The 21,663-nt window shown below is 33.5% G+C and overlaps 1 protein-coding gene and 1 non-coding gene across 2 annotated transcripts in view; both read right to left on the bottom strand.

Annotated features, from left to right (window-relative positions):
• LOC118187128 (uncharacterized) overlaps positions 1-21,663 on the bottom strand; it is a 100,893-nt gene that overhangs the window by 25,765 nt on the left and 53,465 nt on the right. The gene's annotated exons all lie outside the window — the stretch shown is intronic.
• On the bottom strand, positions 19,237-19,310 carry TRNAP-GGG (transfer RNA proline (anticodon GGG)). Its single transcript has one exon. It is a non-coding gene; the product is annotated as a tRNA-Pro (tRNA).

The raw sequence follows: 21,663 nt of genomic DNA, 5'->3' as shown, positions 1-21,663 counted from the left end.
AAGTCATGTGGTGTATATATCAAAGTTTTTTCACTTGCAACTATATTTTTGAAAGTATGAATTATCGTCTGTTAGTTGACAGTTTTTTTCCATGCAAAATGTCGCTTTTAAAGAAGCAATGGATGGAAAGCTATGTTTGGGTTCTTTCCGAAGAAAATTTTTTACGGTGTCTCACAAAAGTGATGGGACACTTGTGCTTTACAAAAGGAAACTGTAATAAAATAAATTTAAAAAAACATATAAACATTTTTTGTGGGTGTGTTTCATACTTAAATTTAGTAACAATTATTACATAACATACATTTTCTCAAAATATTAAAATTATAATTTAATAAAAATACAATTGTTTAGAACGGAGGAAAAAATGGCTCACATAAGTTATGGGACACCATTAGATACTACTACGTACTACAATAAAAATATTGTTTTGGGTTTTTATTTTTACTCAAAAGCAATTATCAATAATTTATAAAATCGTCTGCAGTCTTTCTCTCCAGTTTGTTTTGGAAGTTTTGTGTTTTTTAGCTCTGTGTAGCCATGAATGCTAAACGAAGAGAAACTTTGCCTGAAATTCGAAAATTAGTTATTAATTTGCATATTGAACGTGGAAAATCTATTAGAGAAACTGCTGAAACAGTTAACATGAGTCATTCAACAGTTTTCAATATCATTAAACGATGTAAAAAAAATCATATGATTCAGGATAAAAGAAGACCTGGCCGACCATCGAAGCTATCCAATGGAATAAAGCGAATTATTGTTCAAAATATTAAAAACAAATCGAAGAATGAGTGCTCCTAAAGTTGATGCTGATTTACAAGCATTATATGGAGTAATTGTTAATCCTGAGACTATTAGTAGAGTAATTCGATTTGCTGGATATCATGGTAGAGCAGCCAGGAAAAAATTCTTCGTAAGTGAAAAGAATAGAAAACTCAGACTGGCTTTCGCAAAATCCAACATAAATAAGAACTCTGATTACTGGAATGAAGGTATATTTGCTGATGAGAGTAAATTTAATATATTTGGTTCTGACGGTAGAATATTGGTGTGGAGAAAATCCATGAAAGAATTTCGCAAACAGAACTGGGTGCCAACAGTAAAACATGGAGGAGGAGGAGTTATGGTATGGGGGTGTATGTCGTCCGCTGGAGTTGGTAATCTTGTTTTTATTGACAGTATAATGGATCAGTACAAGTATATTGACATTTTAAATCAAAATTTGAAATCTTCAGCACGAAAATTGACCCTTCATAACGATTTTAAATTCTACCAGGACAATGACCCCAAGCACACTGCTTTGAACGTTAGACTCTGGCTGCTGTATAACTGTCCTGAAATAATATAAACGCCACCACAATCTCCAAACTTAAATCCCATAGAGAATATATGGCAAGAATTGGAATCAAGAATTCGCAAACACACCATTTCTTCAAAACAAAAATTAAAATTATTGCTTCAAGAAGAATGGGGTAAAATCACTCCAGAAATCACAAAAAAATTAGTCTAATCCATCCCAAGAAGATTAAATCATGTTTTGAAAGTAAAAGGAAATCTAACCAAAAAAATTTAAACATTTTAAGAAGTAAAATTTTTGGATAAATATTTGATGGAAAAGTAAGTGTCCCATCACTTATGTGAGCCATTTTTTTTGCTCCGTTCTAAACAATTGTATTTTTATTAAATTACTATGTTAATATTTTGAGAAAATGTATGTTATGTAATAATTGTTACTAAATTTAAGTATGAAACACACCCACAAAAAATTTTACATGTTTTTTTAATTTATTTTATACAGTTTCCTTTCGTAAAGCACAAGTGTCCCATCACTTTTGTGAGGCACTGTATATCTCTTATTAAAAAATATTGCGACACCATGTTTTTTCGATATATAAAGCTACGATAGGTAATACTATCAACAAGAAAGGAAAAAAAAAAACGTCTTTTGTTTGACTTCGAGGAGTAAAATTGTTCCAAACATATATCAAAGAGAAAAACGGAGTTTTCTAATATTGCAAAGATAAGATCTTTAATGTTAAAATAATATACGCCAAGTCACAGGAGAGTTGCAAAATCGTTAAAATACTCAATGTCAGCTAGAAATAAAGTAATTAATGTCTATTTGAATCTGAAAGAGTGGGAAAATATAATGTGCATCATCTTTCTACACGGCATACCACCGAATGCAGAATTCTTCATCAGAAACATTTATCCGGATAAAAATGGAAAAATATTGCCACAAAATAGGCACTTTAGCTGTATTTACGTAATACAATAAAAAGGTATCTATTTATTATCATCAAAGAGGAGGGAAAATATCTTAAAAATGGTCCAAACAATCTAAAGCAAGTTTTTCAAAGGGATTTATGATTGTTGATTTTTGATATAACGACAAATAAAAATTAAAGAGTGTGGAGAAAACTGTTAATGTTGTAGAGTCATTAGTTGATTTTTAAAGCAGGAGTGATGAAAAATGAGCAACGCCCTCGCCGGGGGTGGAACCACGGACCTCCGGAATACGCGCCATGTGTGCTGACCACTACACTACGAAGGCATGCTAAGAAGGCGGGAGAAATACCTTATAAAGTCAGCTCCTCATATTATCAGGAACATATTTTATGTCCAGTTTTCAAATATGAAATATCTTCTCTTTACCCACTGTGCCATCAATCAAAAGAACTGCATCAAGACAAATCAAGCAGCTACACATCAAAATCCACTGTTAATTTCCTGGAAAAGTGGAACAAGAAACGAGTATCAAGGTTAAACTCTTTATTTATACTCCTACTAAATCTACTACTGTACGAAGTAAAAAGGAAGTATTGTAATCGCGAAAAGTTTCAGGCAGCATATTTCAACGAAAATATCCCATTTTGACCGCTATCGAATGCAATTTAACGATGTTTTTGCTTGATATCTGTACTTAAGGACAGAATAAAAGACTAGTTTCCTCCAAAAAAATTAGAAAACTGCTTTAAAATTAATTCTGAAGAGAATTTTTCCTGGCGTCAGTACGAACGTATGTACGTACGTGCGTGCGTACGTACGTATCTCGCATAACTCAAAAACGATTAGCCTCAGAACGTTGAAATTTTGTATGTAGGACTGCTATAACATGTAGATGTGCACCTCGTATTTTGGTTGCAATCGGCCGCACCAAACGTATATAAATATATTTATAAATATATCCACTCTGTTACCCGGCTGAGTAATCTCAGTTTCTTTACTCGTATATGTTTGCTCTTAAGGGTTTTATGCCTTTAGTAAACCTGTATGCAATAGTTTTAGAATTATCAACAATTTTAAAGTTGTTTAAATGCCGCTAAACCTTTTTTTTTACGGCGGCCATTGATTGTTTACATTTGGAACAGCAGATTAGAGGATTTGTTGCCAATTTAGAGAACTTAGCTTCGCAACAACAAAGATAACGCCTTCATTTATTATCCCCAATTAAATTATGTTTAATCCTTTCTGGAAATTTTTCGAGGAAATAAGTGTTTAAGATTTACTTCGTAATTTTTAATATAGATATTTTGAGTTTTTACGTATTTTTGCCTTCTCGCGAAGTAAGACCTGAATTAATTGAATGAGAAATACTCAATCGTCTGTGAGAAACTTTTTTTTTTTTTTTTTGTTTTGTTTGCTTAATTTCTTTTATACATCATTCTAGCTTTATTACAGTATTTAAATAGAACATGTGGCAACGATTAGATAATTCTATTCTTTAAATGATATAAATTTTATGCATTATGAGTTATAATATGAACGAAATATAATACTGTTAAGTGAATCTAGCGCCAGAGTGTCGCTATGGTAAACAAATACTAGAGTGAATTTTAAACAATGCATTTATTCTATTGTGGTTTATGCGCTGTCGGAGAAGTAGATTTAATTTAATCCAATAAGTTTAAATAAAATGCAAGGAAAAATGCGTATAATTTAATATTCCGTATAAGGAAGTCATGTGGTTTACACATCAGATTTTTAGAATTAAGAGGGGAGCATACTCAAATTTAATAAAGTACTCCGTTAATTTATTATCAGAAAGGTAGAATATTTTATATTTTACATATGTGTTCAAACAATAATATGCTTTTCTTAATATTCTTCTTCTTATGCCATTTAATGTTAAAAATAGAAACAAACGCTGGAGCTTTTAAAATGGATTATTAGTTTTGTAGTGATTTTTATCGTTATTCCACGATACAAATTTAATTTTATGAGTTGGCAACGTTAGATTTAATTTTCATTTGAGGAGAGAAGCGAAATACGTGTCTGCATTTTTATAAAATACCTTTTTTACATTGTAAGATTCTTTACTGTGTGCTTTAAGTTACAGTTGAATGTGAAGCATTAATTAGAGATTAAGAACTAGATTAAGAACTAGCAAGCGAATAATCGCTTGAGTTCGTGAGACAGAAATTAACTGTCGGTAAGTAAAATTAAAACTTAAAAAGGGTTAAAGACCCTTTATTATTCAAATAAGATTTAACAGAACTCCGTTTTGGAGTGTACAATAAAGCCGACACTCGGGCTTGAACTTAAGAAACTAAGAATTAAAACTTAATTAATCTTAACTAAAAAGATATAGCCGAAGCTATCAAGATTCTAACGGAGTTGGCCCCTTAACGCTAATGGACTGCGAAGCTATCAAGTGCCTAAAGTACGGCCAAGTGTAATAATTGCTTAAAGAGAGAGTAGCCTAAAAAAGCGGAAGCGTGCTAGCCAGAATCTCTGGTTCTCTCTGACTAAGACAGTAGAACTTTGTGGTTAAATACCACTCTTCCTCAATTTGCATCCAAACGTGATTCTAAAACTGCGTTCTGGCCGGAAGTGGTAAGTTGAAATTAAGAAGCGATAGGAAAGGAACTTTAACTCAAAATTTAACTGTTAACAAAATTAACATAATCCTTACAACATATATATATAATTTTTTTTGAAACCTTTAAAGTAAATTGTTTTTTCAAAATACTGTATTATAACAATACTATAATGCCTACTACTGCTTGGATTGTGATCAAAACATTTCACTGGGAGCTATAACCTCTTACAACAAACAGCAAGGCCTAGTGAAGAAAAAAATCCATTAGAATATCTTTAAGCAAATTTGAAGGAAACTGGGTTATAGTACCTATATAGACAAGCCATATTCACAGGTAATGTTACCTAAACTACTATGAATAATTGCTTAGCAATTGCCAGAACCTTGCTCAAGACAAACCTCACAGAACAATCAGTCTCTATTTGGCATTTTTACCGACGTCACCTTGAGGCGGTTATGAGGCAGGAAATTCACCTACCGACAGTTTTCAAACTTTTAACAATTGTTCTGCCATGCCTGAATAAGTTCTAAAATTCTTAACCCTCTAGGCAAAAGAATGGTAAAGAAAAATGCCCGGAGTAGCAAGAGCAATCCAGATTGATTCATGGGAAAAGTAATTCCTAACGGAATTGAATCCATTTTTGAGTGCCATAAAACCGGATTACTTAGATTTTGCGCTCTGTCGCGTTTTAGTATCAGATAAAACTATTATTGCTTCTTCTTATCTTCTTGAAACATAGTTACAGAGCTACGACAAAGTCATCGTGTTATCCGATGCTGAAGTTGTATTACGAAGATTACTAACTAATCTAGGGCAAACTGCCTATATTCATGAAACTATGCTTAACTTAAACTTTCAAAAACTATTCCTTTTAAACTTAATATATTTTTTTTTTTAAATATTCCTTTTGAGTTTAGTTCTATTTCAGTTTCTAAGGAAGCCTTTTCCTATTTCCTATTGCCACTTCAAAGTTTTCCCTATTTCGCAATATTTTTTTTTAAACTTTATTTTGAGTAACACGAAGCAGTAACAAGCATTTACATTCCTTTTAAACATTCTACGTGGTTTCGGCTGTTTCGAACACTTTACATTTTTACATTCGTTTTAAGTATAGATATGAGACACTTTCCATAGAAAACTATCCACGAAAGCATTCCTTCCCATAGGCAGACAACTTAGAGTTTTTTTGCTTTAATTCAATCAATTAAACGTTAAGTTTGGTTGTTTGAATATGGCAAAGAACACAAAGGGTACGCTAAAGGAACACCCCGCCCACCTAACCTAAAGCCTTATGCATAAAGGGTTGTTCAAAGTAAAAAACCAAAAAAAAAAAAAAAAAAAAAAAAAAAAAAGTACATTAGCAAGCCGGCTGTACCCCCCCAAAAGGAAAGTAATTAGAGAAGAACGAGGGATATCTGCCAAAGTGAAGGACTATCTAACAGTAATTCCCTGTTATTTTGGCTACATATAAGACCAAAGTCCAAGATTGGTTTGGTTTATGTGATAATGGCAAAGCCTCGAAGGCTATCTGCATAAGGGAAAGAATGCTTTCGTGTAGGACTTTCGAAGGGAAATTTGCTGGTATGCAGATTACACGTGGGAAAAACCACGAAATCGCCCATACAGTGTTCAACGACTTTACCGCTCGGCCTCTAGTCGGCCCAAGGACCAAGGAAGGTGTTGGTGTTGGTGTATTTAATTATGGCAAAGCACACTAGGGCTATCTGCCTAAAGGAAGGGATGCCTTCGTGGAGGACGTTCTAAGGGAAACTGTTTCGTATACACGTTACACATGGGGAAAACCACGAAAACACCCATGCAGCCAGCCCGTTCGCGGGATTCGAACCTCGGACCGAACTACCAGTGTTCAGCGACTTTACCGCTCGGCCGCTGGTGGGCGGACCAAGGAAGGATTCATTTACGGAGCACATAAGCATTAAGCCTTTATCGCCACGTCGTCAAAGATTAAAAATTTTATCATCAAAATATGGGTTCCTCAAAGAGGGTAAATTTAGTGTCGAAATGCCAAAACAGAACATAAGAAAACTGCCTTCTATAGTAAAAAAAAGTTAAAAACACTGAAGAACTTTCGAATTAAATTTTCAGATTAAAAAAGAAGGGGAAAAACAGTTTTGAAGAAATAAAAATCATGAAATTTTAAATGTAATAAAAAAAGTTTCCTTGATTAATTGTTTTTGTCGTGTAACAATACGAGAAAGGAACCACCGGCGAAGGTTCAATGCGTATAAGAAATTTGTTCAAATTTAACAATTTGTGTAAATTTTGATGTAATTCTTTTTATTCCAGTTTTTCCATGAATAATTTTGTCACGAATTAAAAGCTTGTATGTATTATTTATTAATTTAAGGGGGAAATATGTCTAGTTATAAAAGAGTTGGTTAAAATGTAAATAGTAGTTCTTGTGCATTTATGTTTAGCGTTTCGAATGAAAGATTTGAATACGGCAAAGCACATGAGGGTAACTATCTAAGAAAAGGGATGCTTTCGTGGAGGACTTTCGTAGAAAAAGAGGCTTGTATTCCTGCAGCTTCTGAAAGGAAGTGATTTGATCTTATATTAAAGTTGGTAGCAATTGCGAGAGTTTTATTTCTTTACTGAGTTACTAGATTCTTCGTTCCTAGCAATATATGAAGAAGTTCAAAATGTAAATGTAAATTTTGAAAGAAAATGTCATAAAACCGAAGACGCTTGTGACCATTTTATAAAGATGAAGAGAAAAATCATTTCCAGAAAAACCTTGTCTTGAACTTCCCATTCGCAATGATTCATGTATTGGGTTACGAGTTCACCTTGCCGAGGGCCTCTCGTGAGGATCGTTAAATGTGGAAAACCACAAAAATCGAGATCCAGCCGGTTTTGTTCTAATTCTCGGTAGCCTAAAGTGAGCTATTAAATGATTGCTTTCATAAACCTATTAAATTCTTTCCTACATTTGTCGGAAACTTCGCCGGTGTTCTTCGGAAGCAGTAAAGTGAAACACTTCGATAGATTACTCTTAACTGATTTGACTCCCTTTTTTTTTCTTGTAATTGCAGGGTGAAAAACTGGCAGCTCACGGAAAGATTTTACTGTTTCCACTGACAAGACACAAATTAATCATTACCAGAGTGCAAATAATCGAAATGAATCTTTCGTAACAGCCTTCAATCGATGACGCAATTATAGTATGCTGAGAATAATATACAGCAAATGTTGTGAAATCTTAGGTTACTCACCTTAGTTTTATCCCTCAAGATGTATTAAACATCTTCAAATGATATCAACGCCAATAAACTAAAGAATTTTTTCAATTATTTGAATGCAAGGTTTTCTGCAACATCTGCATCGATTGTTTGGGAATACTAGAAACTTTTAATTTCGTCTTAGATAATTGTAATTTTGCTCTTTGATTCGCTTTATTAGAAATGAATTTCTTTTTAGTTATTACGCCATGAAAGATATATTTTTTAAAATTATTCTCATCAATTTCTGCGTTAACAGACTTTCAATTTGACTACACTTATTTATTACAAGTTATTACAAGTCAATTTAACATTTATTAACATTTATTATAAGTCAATTTTTTACAAGTCAATTTATTCTTCAACATTTATTACAAGTCAATTTGACTACACTTATTTTAGGATTATAAATAATATTTCTAACTGTCCATTTTTGTTTGCGTTCAGAAGAACGGACGCTTTTACTGTTTGTTTTCACTCATAATTGTCTTACGGCATGCCGAAATTATATGATGAGCAATGGATTTGCTTTTTTTCGGTAGTTCGTTTATTTTTCCCGGAGATTTCCTACGTTTCTGATGAAACATTGTAAGTTTTCTTACGACAAAAGAAATCACAGAATTATTTTCAGCTCGTTAACAATATAGTTTTTCGAGTCTGCAATTTGTTTAAAATCCTTCTTACAGGCGTTTTACAAGGAAAATCTGTCAGAAATGTCAGAAATGGTTCTTTATCCCGCTTGATACCACAATTACTCAATATATTTTTTATTTTAATTTCATATTTATAAATAAAATATTTAAAATACCTCATTTGTTTATTAGCATTATTTAATTTTGTTCACCATAAAAGATTTAGATTAGAATTTAGACAAAGAAAAAATAAAAAAAGCATTTAGGTTTGAAATAGTAGCTGAAAATTTCTTATACCATAGTTAATTTTTTTGAGTTATGCTATTTGTTTAAATTTTTACTTTGAAGCTTAAATTTCACGAAGACTGATTTTTCGAATAAAAGGGATGTTTAAGAGAAGCTTGCTTATAAATAACCTCAGACAACTTATAATTACATCAGAGTTTTAAACTCACCTTACTCAGAGCTATCTGCAGCTCGATTTATCACTGGAATACCTTAAAATTGGTATGGGAACTAATGATGACATAGAAAAAAAGGTTCCGTGACAAAAAATTTAATTTTGAAAGTTTTTGATGTGGTGCTGTTTTCGTCGACACAACTGAAAATTTGGATGAAATGCAGTTAAAATTTGAAAATGCAAATGGTCAATTACGTAAACGACAGCAGGGTCAATAATTCAGCCAGATAAGGCAAAAGACATCGAAGGACATTCCGAATGTTACCTGGGTTCAACATTCATTCACGTAACCTCAGCGCATATTACTTGTGAAGTTGCTCTATCAATCGAAACCAAACTCCGCTCTTGATGAGTTCAGAACTCGTAACAATTTCTGTAGTGATAGTGATAGTGACGGAGGACGTGGCCACCACCCCTTTACTCTTAAGTTAATTAGCATATAGGGCCACGTCCGCCCTTATACAGAGTAAAGCCAGAGAGGCCACATGGGAGGCTTGAACAAGGCGCCCAAACCCAACGCCTGGACCATCCGGTTGGCAGTTCCGCGAACCAAATGCCACCGGGTAGACACCCGTCCAAAGTGCCCGGGTACAGTGATTTTTGAATCTTCAAGAATAGTATTGTACATGGCTAAACAAGGGCAGATATACATTAGTAGTTATTGACATGCTTCTGTTAATTCATATTTGCTGACATGCAATCCAGCACTGTTACATACATATACTTTCTAAATACCTACATGACATTACCTTAATTTGCTTTGGAATGATAAGACAGAGCTAGTATATACACCTAGCACAATAAAAATAAAAATAAAAATAAAATCTGAAATTTTTCAGATTTTAAATTACGTCCAAAGGGGCGTTTTTTTAACGTTTTGAGTGTTACCTTTATTTATTAAATATCATGTTCTTTGCACTTAAACCATAAAATTCAGTTCAAGAGCAATATCGCAAAATAATGTTAAATTAAGCATATCTTTAGAATTTCCGATATACACAGTCTCGCGAGCTGGAGATAAAAGTATTTTTTTTTCTATATAACGTTGCCATTTCTCGCTTTTAAAGCACTGAGTTTGTAAATCAAAAATTCGTTAAAGTTTTACAAAATATAAAATCTATAATAAAACAAATTCCAAATTTAGGATTTCAGATGCCCATATTCGCAGTAGGATTTCGTCATTCAAAATTCGATGGCTCTATGTACCATTGTTTTATCACAATGCGAGAAATAGACAATCATTTATGCATATTTTTCATTATTTAATTTCTTCAAATATAATGTAGGACTCTAACATTTTGTGGCAACAGTTTGAAAAGTGAACCGACGTTTATGAGTCCGACGCAAAATGCCAAAACGAAAGCAATAGTTCTTCGGGACTGAAATCCCTTTGGACTAAAAATATAATAATAATAATAATAATAATAATAATAATAATAATAATAATAATAATAATAATAATAATAATAATAATAATAATAATAACATACATTAGGACACGCTTTCCTACACTTTGTACACACATCGCAGACATATCTAGATTGCTTATGCTTGAATGATACTGATTTACATTGAAATTAGCTGACATACTGACCAGTTATATTTACACATGGCATAAGTCTGGACCCATGTCCATTAGCATATCAACTATATGAGTAATTTTGTTGGTCTGGTGTCGCTGCTTGACCATAAATCTGTTGAATGCCTCCCTGTTCGTCTGCGGGAACGGAAGGTTCATTCCCTCCGTGAGAGGACATTCATGAACGTAGTGTTCTGCTGCGCCCAGATCGCCGCAGAAGCACTGATCCGAATTGGAGATTCCAAATCTCTCAAAATATACTGGAAAGGGCCCATGCCCTGTGATGTAGTACACCATTTGTGGCCGTGCAACCAGTAGTTCCCTATCTACTTTAGACAGAAATGTATGCGCTCGGCGGTCTGTGTCTTCACTGTCCCACGCAGCCTGCCAGAGTGCTAGAGCTGTGGCGCAATGCATTGAAAGGCATGATTCAAAAGTATAAAGAAACAAGATCCTTAGCAGTTCGGTTTGGTGGAGGCGGAAATCGGTGTCAGAATAGACAAGTACTGATGACGAGACTGCAAGCATTGACGACACCCATGAGACCGTAGCAGGTAGTTGCACCGCCGGAGGAATAGCTTGACAGTTGGATCTGAATTTTCAATGGTATGCCAAACCTTGTGGAAAGTTCTTCACTTTTATCCATGCAAGATAAGCCTCTTGTAGGAATTAAACACAACCGTTATGATAAACGGGTGGCACTAGCTCTGACACTTCTTGCCAGTATGGAGGTCGACGATGTTTGGCGTAAGAAAACTGTGTAGAATTCTGTGGGAAGATAACACCCATTTTCACTTAAATAGGACTGTCAACACTCACAAATCTAGAGTTTGGGCATTTGAGCAATTCCATACCATTCAGGAAATTCCATTGCATTTCCCCGAAAATCACGCTTTGGCGTGGCTTCTCAGCAGCCTTTTTGAGAACATTACTCCAACATGATCACCCATCTGTACTGTTACAACGCAAAGGTATCATGATATGCTGAATAGTTCTGCCATTCTACAACTTCATTAGAGGCAGTTGCTGCATCAGGTAAATTTTATGCAGAAAGGAGCGCGCCCTTTTATTTGAAGTTCAGGGTTATATGAAGTTCGAGGTTTATCTTGTTTGGGTCCCGAACTTGATGACCTTCAAGGACTTCATCTCGTAGCCTGTGTCGAGCATTCTTGGTGACATGTTATATTCGGCCTTCGAGAACGCTATGTATAGAATGCAATGCATGATCCACGAGATCAAACTATAAGAGATATATATCCCAACGGTTTAATGAATAAAGTGTTAGGATGTACTGAAATATTATCTCTGTAACGCTTTTGGGCAGTTCATTTTCTACAGCAAAGGGGTGTTACTCTGAAATTTCTTCTTTGCTATCGAGTTGTCTAGTTTCCATCTGTGTAAACTATAGCAACACCACATTTTCCCCTGTCGGTGTCTTTCAAAACTATTTTTGTCACTTGATGTTTTTACCTATGTCCTCATTATCCTTTCTACCAAACCTACCAACTCTGGTAACATTCCAGCTGTTAGAACGAGCTACAGATGGCTCTGAATAGCGTCAGTTTAAAAACAGACGCCCTGTACATGGGGGAAGCTAAAGAAATTTCTACTTTGGGATTTGAACCCGAGTCGAACTACTAGTGTTTAAGCTGTTTTACCGCTGGACCGTTAGGAAGGACAGCAACGTACTTTAATACAGATTGTTATGTTTACAGATTTTTTTTTGTTATTTGCAGGCTTAAAAAATAGAAAGGAATACCGATTGTTATGTTTACAGATTTTTTTTGTTATTTGCAGGCTTAAAAAAATAGAAAGGAATACCGATTGTTATGTTTACAGATTTTTTTTGTTATTTGCAGGCTTAAAAAATAGAAAGGAATACCGATTGTTATGTTTACAGATTTTTTTTTTGTTATTTGCAGGCTTAAAAAATAGAAAGGAATACCGATTGTTATGTTTACAGATTTTTTTTGTTATTTGCAGGCTTAAAAAATAGAAAGGAATACCGATTGTTATGTTTACAGATTTTTTTTGTTATTTGCAGGCTTAAAAAATAGAAAGGAATACCGATTGTTATGTTTACAGATTTTTTTTTTGTTATTTGCAGGCTTAAAAAATAGAAAGAAATACCGATTGTTATGTTTACAGATTTTTTTTGTTATTTGCAGGCTTAAAAAATAGAAAGAAATACCGATTGTTATGTTTACAGATTTTTTTTGTTATTTGCAGGCTTAAAAAATAGAAAGGAATACCGATTGTTATGTTTACAGATTTTTTTTGTTATTTGCAGGCTTAAAAAATAGAAAGGAATACCGATTGTTATGTTTACAGATTTTTTTTGTTATTTGCAGGCTTAAAAAATAGAAAGAAATACCGATTGTTATGTTTACAGATTTTTTTTGTTATTTGCAGGCTTAAAAAATAGAAAGGAATACCGATTGTTATGTTTACAGATTTTTTTTGTTATTTGCAGGCTTAAAAAAATAGAAAGGAATACCGATTGTTATGTTTACAGATTTTTTTTGTTATTTGCAGGCTTAAAAAATAGAAAGGAATACCGATTGTTATGTTTACAGATTTTTTTTTTGTTATTTGCAGGCTTAAAAAATAGAAAGGAATACCGATTGTTATGTTTACAGATTTTTTTTTTTTATATTTGAAGGCTTAAAAAATAGAAAGGAATACCGATAGTTATGTTTACAGATTTTTTTTTGTTATTTGCAGGCTTAAAAAATAGAAAGGAATACCGATTGTTATGTTTACAAATTTTTTTTGTTATTTCCAGGCTTAAAAAAATTCGTAATGAAACATTAAATAGAAGACGAAATATTATAAAAAAATTTGGAAAATTTCCAAAACAAACTGACTTTAATACTCAAGTCTTTTGACTAAACAGTAATTTACTGCTTAAAATTAATTTTCACAAATTAAAAATCCCTTCATTTTTCCTGTAAAATATTTTTAATTCGTTAATTTTAGTTAAGTTGTATAAAAATGTTTAATATGTATATTTAGCTTCCATTATAAGAAAAACTTTGTCTAGTTATGGGAAAAAAATAACTTTTTTTGAATTTCGGTTGTGTTATTGGTGAAATTCTGTGTCCTTATAATATGCTGTTGAAAATAATTTTAGTCTGCATTAATAAGATATCTTTAACTTGCATATTACGGTTCCGTTATATTTTACATATAAAAAATATTTTGTTTGTATATTTAAGTGAGATCAACAATCAACATATTGGTGCGAGAATTTAACTTCATTGAGTATTCGTACATGTATTTCTGTGCTTTCCCTTTTAAAAAATAACTTCCATTTAAATAATTTTTCCTAAGCCCTCAGAACTTCGTTAAACTCGGATTCGGAAACATATGTTACGGTGAAACACCGAAATCTGGAGAATGTCGACTTTCACCGGTGAATGTCAACATTCACATAGTCGCTTGGTGTATGTCCGAAATATTTTCCGAATACTCTTATTTTTGACTTCACCATGTACTAATTGTGAATGTTGAACATATAAGAATATTATATTTCCTTCTCCATCATTCATTCGCGAAAAAACGCACTCGAGACTCAGAATAAGAACTTAAGAATATAAGAACTTAAAACACACAGTACATTCAAAATGAGAAAGGAAAATAATAGAAGTTATAAACTTACCAAATTATGTGATTAAAATCTTATTTATTGCAACAACTTAAACTATTATGACACTTTGAATTGCACAAGAGGCCCTTGCTTTTACGACTGCATTTAGGACTGCCTTTTGGAATGGCAGCGTGTACATATACTCCTCTCTTTTCGACCTACACCAGAGCATATCTGTGATTGTCGACATACACCGGTGAGGATCCGAATGTACAAGTATGTAAAGAAATATTCGATCTTTCACCGACGTATTTGGTGAATGTTGACATTCTCCGGTGAAAGTCGACATTCTCCAATTTCGGTCTTTCACGGTAACATATACATTACTATTTTCTTATTTCGTATTCAAAGCGTGGTGCTGAAATTCGTAATATTCCACATCTACGCCTAAGTTTTCCTTATCGCAAACTGGTCTGTAATTAAATCTGGAGAAGCAATTTAGATATTTACTCGAACGGTCACGAACAAAAGCGTTTATTCCAATAACTGGCATTTTCACGGTCGAATGATAACGTACGCGTATTGTGAGAAATATTATTGCACCCGATCAAGTCCCGCGCGCTTCCACATGCAAATAGAGACGAGCGTTCCGCCTGAAAAAATACCGCAGACGATTCGCGATCACCCAGTCGTAAATACAAACAAAATTGTTTCGCTGCAATGGCAACACTTTCTTCAGCGACGCGTTACTTCAGAACTGATGCAAGAAGGGGTCCATTTAACTCGAAGTTCTGCCGTTTTAAACACGAATTTGAATAAGCCCCTTACACAGGTATGACCTACCCGCAAGAAACGTGTCAAATGCAGTCGTCTCAGCTGTTATGGGAAGATCCATAATCTTATAAATCCATATAAATTAAATTAAGTCTTTTATTTCCGAAGACTGTGGATAGGAATATTAAAAGAAAGACCAATTTGCTTAGTTTTATGGAATTTAAAAATCGGATTATAGCCTTCGAAATAATATGGTTCATGAGGTTAGTGTTTATTCAAGAGACTGGTTTATTTACTTATTTATGGTTTAGGTTTGGTGCAAAATTCAAAGTTTTTTTAGGAAGGTAAATTGCAGGCTTCTAAATGGAATTAAACTCTTTCAAAAGCGTGTGTCTTTCTCAGCAGAGCCTCGGACGTCGAACTGATTTGCATTACATTTATCGTTTAAGCTCTATGCCTTTGCTTTTAAAAAATACATTTAATTTCGGCCTTCCGTTGTGTTTGCGCAATGTATAAAGGGAAAACATTTGATAAGAGTGTACTGCAACACACTCTTCGGTAGATCTCAGACTAAGGCTGTATTTGTTTACAAAAGTTGTAAGGATTATTTTAATTTTATTAACAGTTAAATTTCAAGTTAAAGTTCCTTTCCTGTCAAATTCTTAACTTCAACTTACTACTTCCGGCCAGAACGTAGTTTTGGAATTTGCTGAATATTTAATGAGAAGGAGCGGTATTTAAACCACGAAGTTACTTACCGAGACAGAGAGAGAAACAGAGTTTCTGAACTACGCGCGTCTGCCTTTTTGGCCGCTCTCTCTCTCAAAGCTTTTTTACGCTCGGCCATACTCAGGCCCTTGCTAAGCTTCGTAGTAAAATAAGTTAAGGCGCCAACTCTCATTGAACCTGGATAGCTTTGGCTATACTTAGTTAGTTAATCTTAGTTTTAGTTTAATTCTTAATCTTTTAAGTTCAAGTCGAAAGTGCGGACTTTATTTGTACACTCCCAGGCGGAGTTTTGTTAAATCTTATCGAAATAATAAAGAGTTATTTACCCTTCTCTCTTGTTGTTTCCTGTCATCGAACTCTAGCGATTATTCGCTTATCAGTTCCTAGGTTCCTCACTTCCAACATTAACTCAGAATTCCAAAGTGAGGAACCTTACAAAGTTATTGATTAAATACATCATAAATTACATCAAACAAATAAATCTATTATTACAAATAGAATTAAGGCAGATACTATTAAGAATTATGCATTCTGGTTTTAAAACTCGTAGTTTGTTACAGTCATATGTTCTATTTTAATATGAAAGATAAATTTAACAACTTCTCGTGAAAAGATGGCCATAGTATCAAAATCAACTGATTACTAATAAACGTGGTTAAAGAACAATTCATATAAAATTAGCAAGAAATCTCAGAAAACGCAAAATGCCAGGTTTTGTGCTTGATTAAGGCTCTGAGAGCATAACTTAGCTTAAATCAACGGGAAAAAAAAAAAAAAAAAAAAAAAAAAAAAAAAAAAAAAAAAAAAAAAAAAACAGAAAATCCTTACAAAAATCTTGCAGATAAAATACATGATACATTTTCTGTTTACTGAAAAAGTAATTATTGCTTAACTCTTTTTTTTTTTTTTAAATATATCTGTTTTGTTTTATATAAACCGACTTCCTGCGAGCACTACACCATCATAAAGGGAAATGTAAATTTAATCTCTTAACTCTACTAGTTAAAACGACAACACTTCTAAGAAGGGACAAATTACCAGGCTTTGTACTTGATTAAACTTGTGAGCAACAATTTGATAACGTAGCGTAAAGTGATATGAAAAGTCTGAAGACTAGATCATAAGTATTCTTAATGTAAAAAATTTAGAGCTTTGGTTATTGCAATACAAGATTGTATCACGATCAATTTTTCATGTGCGGTAGGAAAATTATTCCACAAGATCCTGGTAACTTTACAACAGACTCCTCTTTGTCCGAAGGAATATACAGAGGCTGTTCACACATTTTTTAGACGACGTATATTGTATTCACAAAACTAAATTACATAAAATTCTTGTGTTTTAAATGTCCTATTTGACATCCCTTATTCTGAACTATCTTTCGACACCGCAATTTCCAGGATAATAATGCCTTTTGAAGTGGCAGAAGAGATATTCTATCCCATTCCTCCCGAACAGCTTTCCAGAGTCCTGTTAGGGTTTGGGGACAACGTTTGGATAATGCAGTTTTTAAAAGTCCGAAAGCACAAAAATCCATAGGTGACACATCGGGAGATTTAGTAGGGATCTTAGTGAAGGGTACCAGTTTTTTCTTCCATTTCTTTTAGGAAATTTACAGTGGATTTTGATGTGTGACTGCTAGCTTTGTCCTGATGGAGTCTCACAGATGGATGGCACTGTGGGTAAAGCGATGGTATTTCATTTAGAAAAATTGGCGATAAAATATGTTCCTGATAGTATTTGGAGTTAATCTTGACATTTTTTGCACTCTCTTTATTTTTAACTTGCCATTATAAGAAAAACCAGCAACAATCATGAATCCCTTAGAAAAACTTTCTTTCGATTCTTTGAACCATGTACTTAAATTGTTTCTCCCCTTTTATGATAATAAATGGCTCTTTTTTTTTTGTTACAATCATTTAAATATACCCATGCTTCATCTATTGTGACAATTGTTTTCCATTTTTCTTTGGATAAGTGTTTCTCATATAGAATTCTGCAGCGTGTCCTGCGTTGAGCGATATGCTTTGGAAGAAGACGATGCACTTTGCGTTTTTTCGCTTTCTTAAGATTTAAATCAACGTTTATCATTTTGTTTACAGTGGACACCGAGCATTTTAATGATTTTGCAACTGTCCTTTGACTAGGTGGATTTTCTTTTAACATTAAGCAATGTACTTTTGCAATAGTCGAAGATGTCCGTTTTTTCCTTGGATACTTGTTTGGAATTTTCGTCCTACTTAAGGCTCCAATTTGACGATTTTTTCCTTTCTTGTTGATGATATTACCTATCGACGCTTTAGATATCACAAAACAATGATTCTCACGTCGTTTCGGATAACCGAGTATACATATTTCTCTTCGGAAAGAGCGTAAATGTAGCCTTCGAACCACTACTTTGTTAAATTCGCCATTTTGAATAATAACAAAACTTTCAAGCCACAGACGATAATTTTGACTTTTAGAAACATAGTACAATTGCAATTACTTCATTTGCAGCAAACGATTTTTTATTACCGCTTACCAAAATCGTCTAAAAAATGTGCGAACAACCTCTGTAGAACCTTTGGTACCACGGATGACTTAAAATTCGAATAAAAAGGAAGGCCATAGACGTTTCGAATGGAATTGCTAGCCATTCAAACCGATTATACATATTAAAAAATTACACCTGTATTGCTTATACAGGTTCAACGTTTTTATGCTAAGGTTTTAAATATACATTTTTCGCATGCAAGTATTACCGTTCCAACTGTATATTTACGAAGAACTAAATGCCGATAAAAACTGGCAAGGCCGAATTTCCGCTTCGTATCTGGGAAAATGTTCTCTTCCTCTGGGTATAAATTGGTTTCATCATTCCCTGTGGAATTTCTTCAGCCTAAATTACGGATATAAAATAGTTCTGGCACCTTTTATCTTCAAATACCATTTCCACGCCACCTTTACTGCCACAGTGAAGATAATATATTGTTAAACCCAATGAAAATGTACACTGCGAAAAAAAAAAAAAAAAAAAAAAAAAAAAAAAAGGACAGTTCCTATATTTCCCGTTCTACTGGGCGGATTGACGAAATTCAACAAATTTTTAACAATTCAAGACTCTCATGAAGAAAAAGAACACTTGAATTAAAATTTTCCGCGATCGGAAACTGAAGATTTCAAAATAACACACTTATTAACTTTTGGCTGCACGTAAAAAAAAAGAACTTAAATGCGTTTCAAATAAAGCTATCCAATTTTTAATGCCTTTTTGCACAAGCTGTTTATGTGAACAAGGATTTTCTTCCATGTTATGCTAGAAAAACAAATACAGAACAAATTTAAAAGTGGATCCTAATTTACGGCTAAAGCTTGTAAATATATTAGGATTTTTTTTGAAAGCAAGAGAGATGAAAAATTAGCAACCGCCTTCGCCGAGAATCGAACCACGGACCTCTGGAATCCCAGCCCAGTGTGCAGAACCACTACACTACGAAGGCACGCTAGGAAGAAAATGCCTTATATACTCCCCCTTTTAAAGGGCGACTGGTGTTTTTAGGGGACCCAATCGCCAAATCCAGGGTGAGGAGAATCCTCATCCAACACCCTTTTAGTTCGGGCGCCATTTTAGAGACATTAGATATTTTTGGAAGCAGGAAAGATGAAAAATGAGCAATCACCTTCGCCGGAAATCGAACCACGGACCTCTGGAATACCGGCCCAGCGTGCAGAACCACTACACCACGAAGGCACGCTAGGAAGGCGGGAAAATGCCTTATAAGCTAAGTAAAATAAGACCAGCCATTAAGAAATTGATCTCTCCTAAACAGTCCCCCCCCCCAAATTTCACACTAAATTTTAGAACTATTCAAAATAAAATTCTGCACAGCATTAACTAATTCTCCCACTAAGTTTTAGAAATTTTAGTATAATTTAAATTTTGATAATTAAAATGGTAACCAATTTTTAATCTAACATTTTAATGTGCATATTTAATACAAATAGTAAATAGATTGTGCAAAAGGCAAAATAAATTGTTTTTAATATTTCTACTGAAAAGTTGAAAGACAGTCATTGTAAAATGTAGTGGTGGTATTAAAGTTTTTCAGTTTCTGTTTAGATGGTAAGCGCTGTCGAAAGGTTGAGAACCGCTGCCTTAAGGTATTTTCTCCCTCCTTTTGGCATGCTTCCGTGGTGTAACTATTAGCACACTCGGCGCGTATCCGACAGGTCCAAGTTCGAGTCCCGGCGAGGGTAGTGCTCATTTTTCACTTCTCCAGCATAAAAAAAACCTAATAAATTTACATCCTTTAATAGTTAACAACATAAGTTTAAAATTCTATTAACTGCTATATATAGCATTAGTTTCCTACTGAATTTCAATTTTTGAATGCTTAAGTTTACAGCTTAATTTTTCATAAAAACATGAACTACAGAGGTAAACATATTATTCATTCTTTCATGTGCTTACAAATCGCTATGTGAAAACACATTTAAACTTTAAATTATGAAAACACATATCTATTTCAAAGGAATTTTTAAAACTACTTTATTTTCTACGACGATGTTTTGGTGTTCGCCGATAACATCGCGGCAAAATCATCGCAGGCGAAAATGTCGCGGAGAAAACAACGCAAAGCGAAAACGTCGTGCTACATAACATCGTGGGAGAAAACATCGCAAAGAGAAAACATCGCAAAGAGAAAACATCGCAGTTCTAAAACATCGTGGTACAAAATATCGTCGTCGAAAATAAAGCGGTTCAAAAACTTCGCAGCTTAAAAACATCGTCGTCGAAAATATCGCGGTAAAAAATAAAGTATCGACAAATCATCGCAGGACGATAACATCGCAAACCTGCTTTTTTCGGGCTTTCATAATTGTAAATGGATATTCCCATAATGATTAGTGAGTGCGAGAGGGAAAGAAAGATAATTTTTACTTTCATATTTTTTATTAATTAATAAATTTTTGCTGAAAAAGTAAGAAGAAAACTTAATACTTAAAAATAAACTGAAGCAGAACAAGAAATAATTTTCTTTATAAAGAGTATTAGATTGACAAAAGTGAAGAAAATAATTTCATAATTAGCAATTTTTTATAGATAAGTTCATGCAGTTACGTAGCTTCCTTTTTCTAAACATTTTTAGATTATACTTTTAATGAAAAATTACCAGTAAAAACTTTATAAAAAATTATTTATTAATGATCTTTGTTAGTTAACTATGTCAGTTTAAAATCCTATTAAGTGCTATAAGTTGCCTTGATTTTCTATGCTTAAATTTCCTTCTTACGTTTTCAGCAAAAATTTATTAGTTAATGAAAAATATGAAAGTAAAGATTATCCTTCTTTCCATCTTGCGCTCACAAATCATTATGGAAATATCCATTTACAATTATTAAAGCCTGAAAAAAGCATGTATGCGATGTTATCGTCATGCGATGATTTGTAGATACTTTATTTTTTACCACGACATTTTCGACGACGATGTTTATAAACTGCGAAATTTTTGAACCGCTTTATTTTGGACGACGATATTTTGTATCACGATGTTTTAGAACTGCGATGTTTTCTCTTTGCGATGTTTTGTTTCACGACGTTTTCGCCTTGCGTTGTTTCCTCCGCGACGTTTTCGTCCGCGATGTTTTTGCCGCGATGTTTTCGGCTGTAACCCGATGTTTTATGCCACGATGCTTTAAAATTGCGATGTTTCATATGTGCTTTCTTTTCTCTCACAATGTTTTTTCCCTTACGTTTTTCCCCCAACATTTTTGTCCACAATGTTTTGCTCCTGTTATTAAAAAATATTAGCATGCATTTATTGAATAATTATCCCTTTTTTAGCAGTACGT

Source organism: Stegodyphus dumicola, chromosome 9 (genome assembly GCF_044657685.1).
Source record: "Stegodyphus dumicola isolate Sdum_Otavi_A_Nest chromosome 9, ASM4465768v1".
In the NCBI taxonomy this organism is placed as follows: domain Eukaryota; kingdom Metazoa; phylum Arthropoda; class Arachnida; order Araneae; family Eresidae; genus Stegodyphus; species Stegodyphus dumicola.
Note: the sequence above shows the minus strand (reverse complement) of the source record. Positions and strands in the feature narration are given on the sequence as shown.